The sequence below is a fragment of the Pezoporus wallicus genome, unplaced genomic scaffold (genome assembly GCF_028554395.1).
Source record: "Pezoporus wallicus isolate ANWC-B61680 ecotype Strahan unplaced genomic scaffold, APGP_CSIRO_Pwel_v1 contig_3568, whole genome shotgun sequence".
Lineage (NCBI taxonomy): Eukaryota > Metazoa > Chordata > Aves > Psittaciformes > Psittacidae > Pezoporus > Pezoporus wallicus.
The window spans coordinates 2,267,766-2,282,223 of record NW_026637826.1 but is presented as its reverse complement, the minus strand read 5'-3'; the positions used below and the strand labels follow the sequence as shown (position 1 = coordinate 2,282,223).

At 49.8% G+C, this 14,458-nt stretch overlaps 1 protein-coding gene across 1 annotated transcript in view; it reads left to right on the top strand.

Moving 5' to 3' along the window:
- The window catches only part of RPL29 (ribosomal protein L29), a 45,788-nt gene that overhangs the window by 19,608 nt on the left and 11,722 nt on the right, over positions 1-14,458 (top strand). The gene's annotated exons all lie outside the window — the stretch shown is intronic.

Here is a 14,458-nt window from a genome sequence, read left to right as displayed (position 1 = left end):
CACCTCTCTCCAGCTCCCCTCTGCTCTTCCTCTGGTTTAGCTGAGGTTTAAAGGTCTGGAAATACATCCTAAAGTTTCAAGGCAATCTTCCTTGTGTCATCCCTTGTCAGGCTGAGTTCCCAGAGCAAAAGGAAATGGTGGTTGTTCACAGAGCGCATTTCCCTCAGCATCACAGTGATGGCATTTGGGGACCTGGAGAAAAACCCTACCTTGCCTCATGGGGAGGCAGAGAGCAGGCAGAACCAGGCAGCAACTCTTGAATTGGGATGCTGTCCTATATGAGACAGGCTCTCCTTTTCTGCTGAAAAAATTGCCTGGATCAGAGTTTCACAGCCACTCCTGCCATCCCAGCGTGCACTAAGCTGTGAGTCAGTCACATTAGTTTTCTCCATAGCTACCTCGGTGCCTGAGTGGATTATTAGAGTCCAGGGTGACTTGGGAGACAAATGGTAGCCAGCATCCACCTGCCAGCTGTAGATGGGGTCCATCCACTTCAAGGTAATAACATCTCAGTCATAGAATCATAGAATAGTTAGGGTTGGAAAGGACCTTAAGATCATCCAGTTCCAACCCCCCTGCCATGGGCAGGGACACCTCACACTAAACCATCTCACCCAAGGCTTCGTCCAGCCTGGCCTTGAACACTGCCAGGGATGGAGCATTCACAACTTCCCTGGACAACCCATTCCAGTGCCTCACCACCCTCACAGGAAAGAATTTCCTCCTTATATCCAATCTGAACTTCCCCTGTTTAAGTCTGAACCCATCCAGACAGGCGCCCAGCAGTAGCATCCTGGCAGGTGACTTGAGGCCTCCATCAGATGGTGAGGTAGTGGAGGTCTCCAGAGACTTCTCCTACACAAGGCTGGTGTCTCGTATCCCTTTTCCCTTGTGTTTTTGGCCCTTGGCCTGCCCACTCAGCTTCCCTCCCTTGCCCCTGGCTCCTGAAGCAGGCCGGGGGGTTGTCACAATGTGTGCAGGTACCTGCTGAGTGCCCATCTGCATTTATGCAGATAGTCCTCCCAGGACCTGATGGCATTTGCAAGTATTTGCATTTTGAGAGGAAATCCCCTGTTTAAACATTGGGTGACATTAACTGCGTCTTCTTTGTGTTCCCCCATGTTCCTGAGCTCCCTTCACCAGCCTTGGCCCCTGAGACAGCTCCGCTGAAAGCAAATATGTCAGTCTTCACTGCAGAGGGAATATTTTCAGGCTCTGAAAACAAAGTTTATTATAGCAAAGCTGCCAAAAGCGTAACCACTGCCATGCTAAAATATCCTCTGCCTCCTACATTTGTAATGTGGGAGTCTTTTATATCCTCTTTACTGCTGCTGAACCATACATTTGTATTGGCAGCAGATGTATATAGACTGAGACCTATTTCAGTGTCATACAAAAGAGCTTTTAGGTTAAAAGATATATTACAACTTACTGGAAAGCTTGAAATTAACTTTGTGATGATGCCACGTGAAGATAAAGAACCAGCAATTTATTGAAGTGTGATTTTATCCATATGGGCTGAAGGGTTGAACTGCGTTCACATCTCCAAAGGTCTCTCTTTGCCAAATTAACTATTGAGTTTTGGGCAACTGGCTGGAGACAGGAAAAAGAGACCTCGTTTAACCATTCCCAGGAAAGCACTGCCTCCTCCTCTCCTGTATAGGAGCAGCCCAGAAAGAAGGCAGCCAAAACACAGCCCCTGCTTCAGCCATTGCTGGCCAGCATGAAGGCTTCAGGGAGGATTACCACTTCCCTTGCTCTCAGGCACAGTGGCAGGAAAGACTCAGTTGATCTCTATGAAGTTCTGCTGTGGTTATTATTGATACCAAGCCCATAAATGTTAGTGCTTCAGTGGCCAAATGGCCAAATTCCTCTGCATTGCTGACAGGTCTCTTACAGCCCCTGGATTTAAGCAGCAGCACTGAAGGTGTCCTTGGACAGCCCAGGATTTCCTCGTGTATTTGGCAGTGGCAGGCAAAGAGTTAACACTGGAAAAATACGGGTAGGTTTAGGGAAAGGATTTTGGTTTAATGTATGTTTTTTGCTTCACATCTGAGCTCTTGGCACTGCGTCCCCTGCCTCTAATCACACCTTATAACTGCAGTTTAAATCAAAACCCGCAAGGCTGGACCAGTTGGATCCAGTTTCCATCAAGCCATTTGATCTGTGACTGAGCAGACTTGCTGTCACCAAGCCAGTCCCCTGCCTGCGCCTCTACAATGATGAGGCAGCCGCAGCTCCCCACTCAGTGCAGGGGAGCCCATAAAATACCCATCAGGATACATCCCCCTGCAGCAGCCCTCTCCTCCCTCCCTCCCTCCCCAAGGAGGAGGCTCATGCTGGGCTCTGGAGCACACCTTAAAAGCCTTGGCCATTTAAAAGGTCAAAAAAAAAAAAAAAGAATTCTTTCTTTTCTTGTATTTTCTTTTAATTTTCAAGTTGAAGCAAAATCCCCTTTTTGTTCCTCACTCTAATTTGTTTGAACATTAACCACTTGAAGACCTTGGTCACGGATTTTGCTGTTAAAGGCACTACACAGCTGTGAATAGGTACGTAGCTGCCTTTAATAAAAGATGAGATCTCATTCTCCCTGTGGCTCGTCGCTTCTCTGACAGAACATGGGTTGGAGCCACAGCTGATAAAATTGCCTGGGCCCTGTTTTGCTCTCTGCTGATACCAGTGAGGGAGCTGGCTCCTGATTTTATAGACTAAAAGAACCCCTCACTCTTTATTCTTCAAATGAGCACCCCCACTGATGCACATATTGGCAGTCAGGATTGTCTCAGACGCAGCCTCAGCCCCCTCTGCCCTCTCCTTTGCTGCCCCCAGGAGCCCTCACGTACGCAGGGCAGGAGGATGGAGGGAAGCGATGGCTCAGCATCCAGGACTGCACCGCCAGGCTTCTGGGTTAGCTTCTTCTTGCAGCCATTTTGAACACTGAATAAAGCAGGAAAAATAGCATGCAGCCCTCCAAATAAATCCCAGCAGTCTCCTAACTCAGATGTATTTGAAAGCAGAATTGCAGCTGTGACAGGGAGGGAGTATATTCAGTAGAATTTCCTGCTTTTTTTAACCCATCTTTAAAAAAGCATTGGTTTGGGTGGGAAGTGAGTTTGGGGGAAATTCTTGGGGATTTATTCTATTAATGGGATTTTTGTTTTTCTTTCCCTTCATATGTCACTGAACCACACAAGACCGCTGCAGACTCCAGGCTCTGAATCTCCATTCGTGGGCTCTGAGCTCCTGACATTGATTTTACCACTGCAGTAATAGGGAAAATTATGTGAATTGGTGGCAGAAGCAAGTTACATGGTGAGTGGAGAGAAATACAGCTCTGGAGCCAGGTTACTACTTCAAAGAAGGCTGCAGCAGGTGACGGTGCCCAGCTCTCCCGGCAGAAATGACTGCAGTGAAATGACCCAAGAGGTCCTGGTTAAAATTAATTGTGCTAATTAATGGAGCAACTGTGGAATTACTGTTTTGTCTGCATGTACTGGCTCTTAGTCCTCCTTTCCAAGGGGAGAAAGTGTCATTGAACCCATTTATTGGCAGTGTCGGTTCTCCAAAGCAGAGGTCATCACTGTTGGTGTCCCGTCAGCTCTGGGATACTCATTGCAGGTGCCTGAGCCTCAGCTGAGCCTCAAGACTTCTAGACCTTGTGACAATGTTTTTTAGATGCAGAGAACTGAGAGAAGGAAATGTTCTGCAGAGTTTCTATGTTAGTGTCTGCAGAAGGATGGCATCGCCTTCCCTCTGCCTGCTGTGAGCGCAGGATGGGGACATGGTGCGGGGTGGCACCTGCGCAGGGAGGGCGGGCTGGGAGCACAGTGTGCTTCAGGCCCCTCAGAAATCCCACAAACCCAGATCTCTACTTCCCCTGCACGTTGTTACGTGCAGCAGGTCAGGTCTTTCTCTGGAAGTCACCGAGCTGGGGATCAGCCACGTAGCTGACGGAAATGCTGCTGCTGCTGGCCCATGCAAGGGGTTTTGGGGTGGGGATTCTTCTCCAGCCAACCCATTCAGGAGAGAATAAGCTTTTATTTTCTTAGCCATCACTTTTTGCTGCCTGTGTCAAGCTAACAATGGCTGGGTATTCCTTTGAGGCTGTAAAATAAGCTCATTCATCCTTTCTGTTTGTTGTAGGGAGAAAAAAACAGAAACAAAAGCAAAAAATCCACTGAGCTACTGTTTGCTTTCTAGACAGAGCCTGTGGTATGGTACCAGCAGCCAAGCACTGCTCTGGGTCAAACATGAAGGCAACGTGCTGTTTGTGTTTGCTCAGCAGCACGGATGCAGAGCAAGAGAGGAGGCAGGAATGTCAGTGGGAGCCTTTTGTGGGCTCCTCCTCACCGGGGGGAGCCTCCCTCCCCCTGCCTGTGCTGGAGCTCTGTAATTTCCAGCAGGATCATGTTAACCACAGACCGAGCAGGCAGCAGGGCTGGGGTTTCAGTCCATAGCCACCTTCCCATTGAGTCAGGGCTGAATCACCGCCCTGCGCTGAGCGCAAAAGGCCACGGGGTGCTGGGAGCTCAGTCTGCATCAGCTGTGGGGATGGATGGGGGATGCTTTCACTTGGCTTGTGGCAGCAGCCTGGTGTTGCGTGGCATTGAGGTACGGTGGAGGCTGCAGGGGGAAAGAACAAAGTGACATCTTTGTCTTTAGAAGGAGAGACAGCAAATGAGTTGCCCGACTCCCTGGGAAAGGGGTTGGTGGCGGAGTTTGGGTGCTGCCCCAAAACTTGTTGCCAGTGGCAGGAGAGTGGTGAGGGCAAAATTGCCAGTGTGGCTGTGGGACCAAGATGGCAGCGCTGCAAACAGCTTTACCTGCCAGGAGCAAAGTGCTAGGGGAGGTATACCCAAGCGTTGGGTTTGAGTGTGTGGCCATCCTGGAGAGCTGCAGGAGCCGCAGTTGTGTGTCTGCAGCTGCAGGCAGAGGTGGTTGCACGCTGACATGCGACCTGTTACAGCCCACGTCAGAGTTGGTGAGCAGCCACTGAAATCCTGCTGGGCAGTTGTAGCTGAAAAGCAGAGCTCACCTAAAGTTAGGTGCACTCCTGTGCACTTCAACTGAGGCACGTCAAACAAGCGTGTCTTGTCACTTGTAAAATGTCTCTGCTTGGCCACAGGCTCTGTTGGGTCTCCTCCCACCAGAGACCACGGTGATAGGTTTGAACTTTCTAAGGGGAAAGGAGGTTGTGGGTTCTTAAAGGCAAAAGCCTGGAGAAGTAATGGTCTTAAGGATTGTGCTAGAATGGATTGGATTGGAGGACCAGGATCAACCTTCGCCTGGTATCTTCCCCAGGTGATAATCATGGATATTCCAAGATGGATATTCCAAGAAACACCAGCTCCCATTAGCACTGCAGCTGTCTTGTAGGTCTTGAGATGTCAGACCTTAACCCCCACCCAACTTCTTTCCAGGTTTGAGGAGATGCTTTGTCTTGACTGATCCGGGCTAACCTATGGGAACATCCCAGTGGCTTTGCTGGCAACTGGATCTGGCTGTTTGGCCTGGAGATGCAGTCCAAAACCAGGAATCGCACCCAGGAAGCAGGACTTACAGGAATGATTGAGGAGGGGAAGGAGTGGAGCAGACATCCTTCGCATCCTTCCAGCAGGTTTAGGGCCTGTTCTTTGATGTGTTTTACTAGTCCACAAGCAGAGCAGCCATCCATCCATCCTACTGAATTCCTCCTAAATTCTCCTGTGGCAGCGTGACCAATATGAATGCCAGCAGCTGGAAGACTGAAATAGCAGCTACCATTGCTGAGGCCCCACTGATTTGTCCTGTGGTTTTTCCATGTCCTTTAATCTCCGGTAAATAATCCTTCACTTCCTTGTGGTCTTTCTAATTCCATGCTCTGCACCAGTGCTTCCTGTAAACAGTGGGGCTGGTGGCCCATGCCCGGCCAGCACCGTGTAATTGAGGCTCTCCCCAGCCATGCAAAGGGCATATGACAGGGTTGGTTTGCAGGGGGGATGTGGCCATGTCCGAGGGCTAAATAATGGAAATGCCTGATTCTCTTCTCCATCCAGCTGGGGGAAGTCAGGGCTGGCTCTGATGGGGCAGTGAATAATACAGGTGTAAAACCAGCACATGTGAGAGCATGAGACCTCCAGTAATCATGGTTAGGAAAGCAAAGTTGGGCTGTTTTATGGGCGGTGAGGTCCTTCCAGCACGTTTGCACTGGTGTTTGCTTTTATGTGCAGTAGCCATGCCCCATGCAGGAGCTGTGACTGGACCTTGCTCAGCCCTTTATTGTCACATCTGTCCTAAAATTAAAGAGATGAAGACACTGTGCTAAATGAAGGCCCTTCATGATGTTTGTTGCCTCACGAGCTTGATCCTTTGCACTCTTGTAGGTGAGAGGCTTCAGATCCTCCAGGACACTCTGACAGCAGGGGAGGTTTGACAAGGCATTGTTCCAATGAAAATGTCTTCAGCTGTTTCTGTGCAGTAGCTGTAAGATTTGGGTATCAGATACCCATCCTCAAGTGAAAGAATCTGCTTTCTGCAGGTGAGGTTGTGTTAAACTGGTGGTGGATCGAAGAGGGCTGCGACAGGAGCTGGGCTGCGCTTTTCGGGTGGCACAGCTTTTCCCCCACCTGAAAGTTCACATCTCCCTGTGTTTCTGTACCCACAGATACCTGAGTGTCCAACAGGCCATTTCTGCTGGAACATCTTTGCTGCCCATATATCTTGGGCTCTCACTTGTGCCTGTCCTGGCCATCCTTGTACGTGGGGCATCTGCCTGGCTGGAAGATGGCAGTGTGAGTGTGCTGATGGGGGTGGTTCTGGAGATGGACGGGTGCCATCCTGCCGGCCCTGCCAGTCTTTGCAACTTGCAACATTAATGCTTATGTATTTACACAACTATAGGAGGAGTCCTGTAACCAGACCCTTCACACGTGCTCCTTCCCTGCATAGCTGCTTCCAGAAATCTCCGGGTTTCAATCCATTGGCTGTTTCAAGTAAGTCCCAATTTATTCATTTTCTTCTCATGAGCTCCCCACAGCCAAGCCATGAGGGGAACTTGCTCAGTCTTTCAGCATTAACATCTCAATTATCAGAGCACTGGCTGCTCCCATACGAGGATATTGTGTGTGTGTTTTGGCACTCCTTAAAGTATTTTCAGAGCTGAAACGCAAGCAGAGGCTCAGTTTGGCATGGCATTGGGGGCCCTGAAAAAACTGCCAGGAGGGAAAGGCCAACCCCAATTTGTGTCATTTAATGCCATTTAACATCTGTCTTCTTGTTTAGAATGGGACAGTCAATAGCAGATATGTAGTAGAGCTGAGTTTTTCCACTAAATGCTAATGACCCAGTTGCATCCCACCGTGGTGCTTGTATCACATGGAATTGTGTGCATCCTGCAGCTGGCTGATGCACTGAGGCATGAGCAGTGGGCACCCTGCTCTGCATGCTCTGGCCTTGACTAAAGGAAGCTGGGAGGGCTCATGTGAGGAAGCAGGTGGGAAGTTTGTGTTTCTGGCTGCCCGTGCAGCTCCGAAATGACTGGATGTTGGCAGGAGCGGTCCCAGAGCATCCCATGGAGATCAGATGGGGGAAGATCATTTCCTTGACCCTTGAAGAAGTGGGAATTGCTGGCTTTTTTCATGACCACTTTTCCCTGTGTTATCACTGGGCTGAGCTGCTGGCTGAAACATAGCCCCATGCAAAATCAGACTAAACCAGAACTCCCTCAAGGTGTTAGATGGCTCCCTGAGTCCTCTTCAGCGTCACAGGTGTGGATGAAATTGCCTCATTTGATATGTATTTATGCCTGCTCTCATGGATCTCCCTGGCCTCAGGCTGACCGTGTGCCTCCACTGCTCCATTTTACCTGACACTGGGGATGTGATAAGACTTGAGAGGGGCAGAAAGGCTTTGTCCAGGCAGCAGTAGGAGCCCTTGAGACCTGAAGGCAATAACCCTTGCCTGGAGCTGGTCCTTTTGGCTGCAGGCTCTGCTGAGTTTGCTGGTGGAGAAAACCACTGCGCTGGATCAAACGGCTGTTAAAGGAGACCTCACAAAAGTGAATAGTTTGTGGTCAAGAAGAGCTGCCAGACTCCTGCTTTCTCAGTAACTAATAAAAGTGCTTTTAAAGACAATTAATGTGACGTCGTGCTAAAGACTGAAGGAAATTGGAATTGAGACATCTGTATCTGGACAGCCTCCGTGGAAAACTTCTGTTCGGACTGGTAGGAATGAAACCAATAAATTTCTGAGGAAACTTTCTGCATCCAGCCTTCAAGGTAACAGATAGGCTGTTCTGACTGAGCATAAACAAACTCTGTTTTTCTAAGCGTTTAAAGACCTTCGGGATGACGAAGTGGAACATACTTGTAGTCTCTAAAGATGGGAAGTGGCTTCTCAGTCAAACGCCCTCCTGTGCCAGGGCTCGTATTTTAGACTGAGATCACTCTTTTGTGACTTGTTGACAGGGTTTTTGTTGTACTTTGAGGAAAAAAAGGGAAACTGTCTCAGGCTGAAAATAGCTGTGAAACATTCCCCAGCTGCCCAACCTGTTCTTCAGGAACACTTCCCAGGGAACGCAGAGTTCCAGTGGCAGCCCCAAATACACCAGCTATGAATGCCTGAGCATTGCTCATCTCTTGTGGTGAAGGTGACCACCTGAGGAAGGAAGATTTGGTTCCCAGCAGGAAACACTTAGAAAGTGTACTGTTACGGCAGGAAAGGTGGGAACAGCTCACTCCCTTTTTGCCTCCCCCCCCTCATGAAGAACCTACTTGCAATTCTTGCTCTCCCTGGCAGCAGCTGCAGCCATCCCAAAGGCAGGTGGTGAAAAGGCTGGATCAGAGCTCATGGCCTTCTAGAAAAGCATTTGTGCAAGGCTGGGGCTTAATTCTGCAAACCAAACCAAAGCAGATGCAACCCTGAGCCATGGGTGGTGAGCAACACCAAAGCATTACTACTAAGCTTTGTTTGCTTTGTTCTGGGTATCTGCTGGCTGATGTGAACTGATGGGGGTGTTGGACAGAGGCCAGCAGGATATGCTTTATTTGAACTGAATATAAAGTCACATTTCTGGAGGAAGAAAGATGAGTCACATATACAAGGTGAAGCCCAAACCAGGCTGATGGACTGAAGGGATGTGCGTGCCTGCAGTGGCACATGCCAAAGGATGGTCCTGACACAAGGGTGGCAAGCTGGAGCAGTGTGCCTCAAGGTCAAACACCAGTGTGATGGCCAAGTTGCTGAGGCTCAGAGAAGAGGCACCAGAACATCTCAAGGGGCTGCTCATGGAGCTCTGTCTCTTGGGTTCCTCAAAGAGAACAGGAAGAGAGAGTGGGTCAGGGCTTGTGATGTACAAAGATGATGGAAATAGAGGAGTAATGGGATTTAGGAGGCAAAACCTTACAAGAAAAGGACACCCAATGAATCCAGCCTCTGAAAAAGGCTCTATTATTTAAAAGTCATTAATCAGGGAAGTAACTTAGCAAAGCTTGTGCTGATCCTCCACTGCTGAGAGTGTTATGATCAAGATTGATCCTTGCTCGCCAAAGCAGAAGCTCTAATTCATGTGGAAATGAGTTGAGGTCTTATCTACCCCAGGGAGGAGCCTGGATGGCTGCAGCAACTCACGCTGCCTTTGAGGCTGGCTCAGGGAAAGCAGTTGTCCTTGCCAAGGAGCAGAGGGTCTGGAGGAGGTGCTGAGGCTTTGGCTCATGCACAAGATTGCCCAGGAGCAGGAAGATGCAGCAGCATCCCTCCAGCTCGGCACATGGGCACAGGGGTGGGGGCAGAGGGGGCTTTTTTCTAGCAGGGGAAATCAACGTTCTTGCAGTTAAGTGGCTCACACTCCTTCTGGCTGCAGGAAACGTGTGCTCCTGCCACCAGAGACACCACAGTTGCTACAGCAACTGCAAAGCACAGATTCACCAACACCCTCTCTCTGCCACCCTCCCGAAATAAGGCAGGCCAGGGAAAGTGGTGATGGGGAGACAAAGCAGCTGGTAGGGGTAGCCCTTGGCAGCTGGGGCCAGGGCTGCTGCATGCTCTGCTCCTGTCCTGCTGTGGCCAGGCTCCAGGCACCGCTGTGTTCCCATCAGCCCTGACGAGCACTTGATTTCCAGGTCAATAGGATTTCATCCACTCAATCTGCAACCCAGGGGTGGCTGAGCAGAGCACATAGCTCCCCAGTCTGCCTTCCCAACCCAGACATGTCCCCTGCTGGGACCTGCAGGAAGGCAGTGCTAGGTCAGGTACTCAGTGCTTGTTCATGCGCTGGGGCTGGTGCAGGAGCTGTCAGGATGAGGATGCGATGCTGGGGATGCTGCGGGGAGCACCACAGCAAGGGGAGGCAGTGGGAAGCTAAAACTGAACCGTGCTCTGCAAGCACCTGCCAGCTCCTTGCTATTTAAATGTGGTTCTCCGTGGTTCCCAGCACTGTGCATCCTGCCTCGGCAAAAGCACATGCTTTCCCCCGGTGCTCCTCTCTTAAATATTTAATGGCAGGAGGAAGAGCTGTTTGAAGAAATGCTCCAGTGCTTCCATGTGAACAGAAGGTTGGTTCAGGTGGCTGCTGCAGACAAGAAAGCTTTGCCTGTAATTTTTCAGGATCCTTCAGCTATTGAAGGGGCGGCAGCACGATGATGCACAGTAGTGGGGAAAGGAGAGGTGGTTTAGGTGCCCGGGGACAGTAAGGATGCCTGGGATCTGTCCTGCATCCTCTTCCTGACCCTGTGGTGCTGTGGCTTGGTTTCTTATGTAAAACACTTGAAAGAGTTTTCAGTGTTGGAGCTTGAGTGGAAAATGCTTGAAGATCACCTGCCCCCAGATCTTAGGTGGGCACTCTGTCCTCCCCACCACCTCTGGATGTGTTGGGTTTGTCAGGTGCCAAGGGTAAACAGAGATTTAGAGGCATCCCCCTGCCAGAGAGTCCCTAAGGATTTATTGGAATTCATGAAGTGGTTTGAAAAGCCTGCATAAAATCATTGCGGAAGGAAATGTGTTGTAATCCTGGCCAAACTGTAAATCAGGCCATCCTTAATACAAATACTGAAATGAGGCTGATGCAAGAGGGGAGGGTCTGTACTTCTCCTTTATTTTGCAGTCCTTGTTCCAGTGCATCCACTCCTATGGGGACCAGTTCAGTTATTGATGACACTCAGAGCAAACCTGCACATCAGGGTGTGGGATAGCAGCAGGGCTAAAGGAAGTGTTGCCACAGCCCTTGTTATCTTATCTCCCTAATAAAGCCCCTTACCCCCCAGGGCAGCTGGTGTCAGGCTGAAACTGGTGGCCTCAAGCACCATTTCCAGAACAAGTGACAAGTGTATTTAAACCAGTCAGACAGCCCAGGCACAGCATGCAGGGTGGTCTGCGCTGGGCTGGGGCTCAGAGAAACACAGCCAAAACCCATATGCAAAGTGACATTAAAATGCAGGCTTTCGTAGTGGGAACTGTGAACTCCACAGCCAGCCTGTTTGCCAGTCCCAGCCCCTTCCCATGCAGCTGGGGTGCAGTTATGTTTTCGTTTGAATTATGTGCAAAGGAGGGGGTCACTCGTTTCTCAGCACTGACTTTGTGACAGGGCAGGGCAACTGGGCTGCTCAATAATTTATGGCAGCGTTTGTTGAACTTCCTTTTGCTGCCACCCAGGGTAAGAAGCAGCCTTCCAAGAGAGATGGGCTGATTGCAGTGAGCCCTGAGAGCATGCACAGAGCGCACCAAGAGGTATTTGCATTAGTGGTTTTGATGGGGATGTGATTTCTTCATTGGTACGACCTACTGAAAAGATCTTGATACAAAACCACAGCTAAAATGAAGCAGCAGATGCAGCCGGGTGGATTTCTGCACGTCTAAAGACAGGGAAAGAAATAGCACAAGATCTGCTTGGTGCTGCAGGGGGAAGGATTTCAGTGCTGCTGAGCAAAGCACACAGCTATCTCTGCATCCCGGGAAAGCTGAGATGGTCCGTGGCTGTAGCGGGCAATCCAGCCAAAGGAAAGCATGGGAGTGGGGGCATGCAGGGGAGCGCCGCCAGCTTGCAGAAGGTAGAGCTGGTTTGCCATCCTATTGCTTTCTGTGCGCTAGGCAGGGAAGGGAGCTTTTTAACTGAATTCTTAGAAATACAGTGGTAGCCTCCTACAGGGCTGGTTTCACACACTGCACTGCTCTGCTTCCATCTCCAGCAGGCAAGTGGCTCCTGTGCCCACATCCATAGCTTGTAAGAAGTGTAAGAGCTGGGAGCAGCAGACAGAGATGCCCACACTGGACCAGGTCCCACGTGTTTTCTTTGGCAGGGGTCTGCCTGCCTGCACGAGACTGGCCCAGCTCTTCCTGCTCCTGAGGGTGAAAAACTCCTGAGGCTCTGCTGATGGAGCGGTCAGAGCAAGGCCAACCACGTCAGGCCACATCCTGCCCCGCTGCAATAAGTGAGATCATGAGAATATTACTGTGTTGACAGAATCAGCTGTTCCTTAGAAAATATTAAACTTTAGCAAGCAGCTTAGGAAGTGCCCCTGCTGCTAGGAACTGGGGAAGTGCCAAAGGAGAGGTTTCTTTTTACTCTTTCCCTAACTATTTACTCCTGACAGGGTCAGATGCAATAGCCAGGGGTGGAAGGATCTCTGCGCTGCCCCAGGCAGTTTGATAGCAGGTGACAGCGCTTTGCATAGCTGCAAATCCTGCATGCCAGGAGGTGATTTGAAACCCATCTCCCAGTGCAAGTCAAAGGAGAATGACAATGCATTATCTCCCCTTCCCTGCCCCCCCCCCCCCATCATCTGTGTTAACAAAGAAAGCTTTTGGAGCCACTAGCTAGAGGTAGTATTTGTCAAAAACCTTCTGTGCCCTAAGCCACCTCACCCAAGAGAACAAGGCAAACCTGAAGTGATGAATGTCCCTTGTCACCTGCACCTCTCTGGGATGGGGTCTGAAGGCAGCAGAAAGTTTCTGGTCCTGGAAAGCCCCAGGCCCCTGTCCCAGGCCCCCCCCCACTCATCCTGTTGAGTCCATTAAGGAAAAGAGGGTTAAGGTGCTTCACGTCCTGGAAGCTGCTGATGTCATATAAGCATTATTTTAATGGGTGCTTCATTTATTGCAGCACCCATTGAGCAATTAGCAAGTCCTTCCCTGCTATATGTTAGCTTCTAGCATGGGATTTCACTGGAGGTGAGAAAAGGGAGTGTGGAGCACACAGCACCTGGCAGGATCAGGCCCTGCTTATCTCCTTCCCCTTCCCCAGCTCTGCTTAAGCAATAACCTACTTTCTTGCTTTGCAGAAAGAACATCTTGGATTACATTGCTGCAAATGAAAGGTTTCAGTCATGGTGTCAGATGAGCTGCAGGTAAGCACTAGTTTTAATGTCAGCTTTTTTTGGCAGCTTCTTTATTCCCTCTCCGCTTTGCACAAACAGCCCGTTTTTGTGTGGAAGTTCATTTTCCTTTTTAGCTGCAGCAGTTGTCAACATGGCTTCCCAGTAATCCTCTCCACGCAGATAAAGGCGAGCCAGCAGCGAAACTGGATCCCTCACCTGGAGGCTGAAAACCAGCCTGCTGCCTACTCCAAAACCAGTGCTGGTTCATTAAAGGACTCTCCCCTCTATCACAGTCCCTTGCTGCCACGGAAAAGGGCAGGAGTTGTGCCCACAGGATGGATCCTAAATCCCAGGTGGGATTCCATTTCCAGTCCCATTTGTCTTTAACTCCATCCTAATGAGCCCTATGCAATTAAGGCAGATGCATCAAAACCCAGGACTCCAGGGGTCTGGGATGGCAGAGTGCCTTTCTGTTTGCATTAGGAAAATCAGAGCATCATCCACTGCACTCCAGTCCAGGATATAGGGAGGGAAATTGAAGCTTTCCTGATAATTCACTTTGGCTGCCTCTGTCCTTTACTTGTTCATTCTTTTTTTAGCCTCACAGGGCCCTCAGACCAACATATCTAAACACTGTATTGCTTTATATTAAAAAGCAACCCACAAATACAAACTGCAGTATAAAGCTGCACGCCCTGTGGGTTGCCAGGATGAGACCCTGCCCAGTGTTTGCACTGCCCCGGTTTAACCAGCAAAGGCAGGAGAAGGGCCTGACTGTGCCAGGCGGAGCAGCACCCACCTTTGCAGACCCCACAGCTGGCTGCTTCCCTTTGGTGCTTGCTGGTTTGGAAGACTCTGACTTGCAGCCTCATTAACTGCTTCATTTCTGCTAATTTGCACTATCCCACCCCCAACAGCATCATGGAATTCTCCAGCAGTGTGAAGGCAGCATGAGCTGAACTGCCTTTGCTGCTGAGCTGAATAGCATCAGTGCTCGTTTTACTGCTTAAAAATCGTTATGGAATCAATCAGGTTGATGAATAATCCTGTTTAAAGAAACCATAACAGAGATTCTGGCCTAAATTTGGATACAGCACTCCCCTGGATACTCCCCTGTAACTGGATACAACACTCCCCTAAACAGGGGAAGTTTAGATTGGATATAAGGAAGG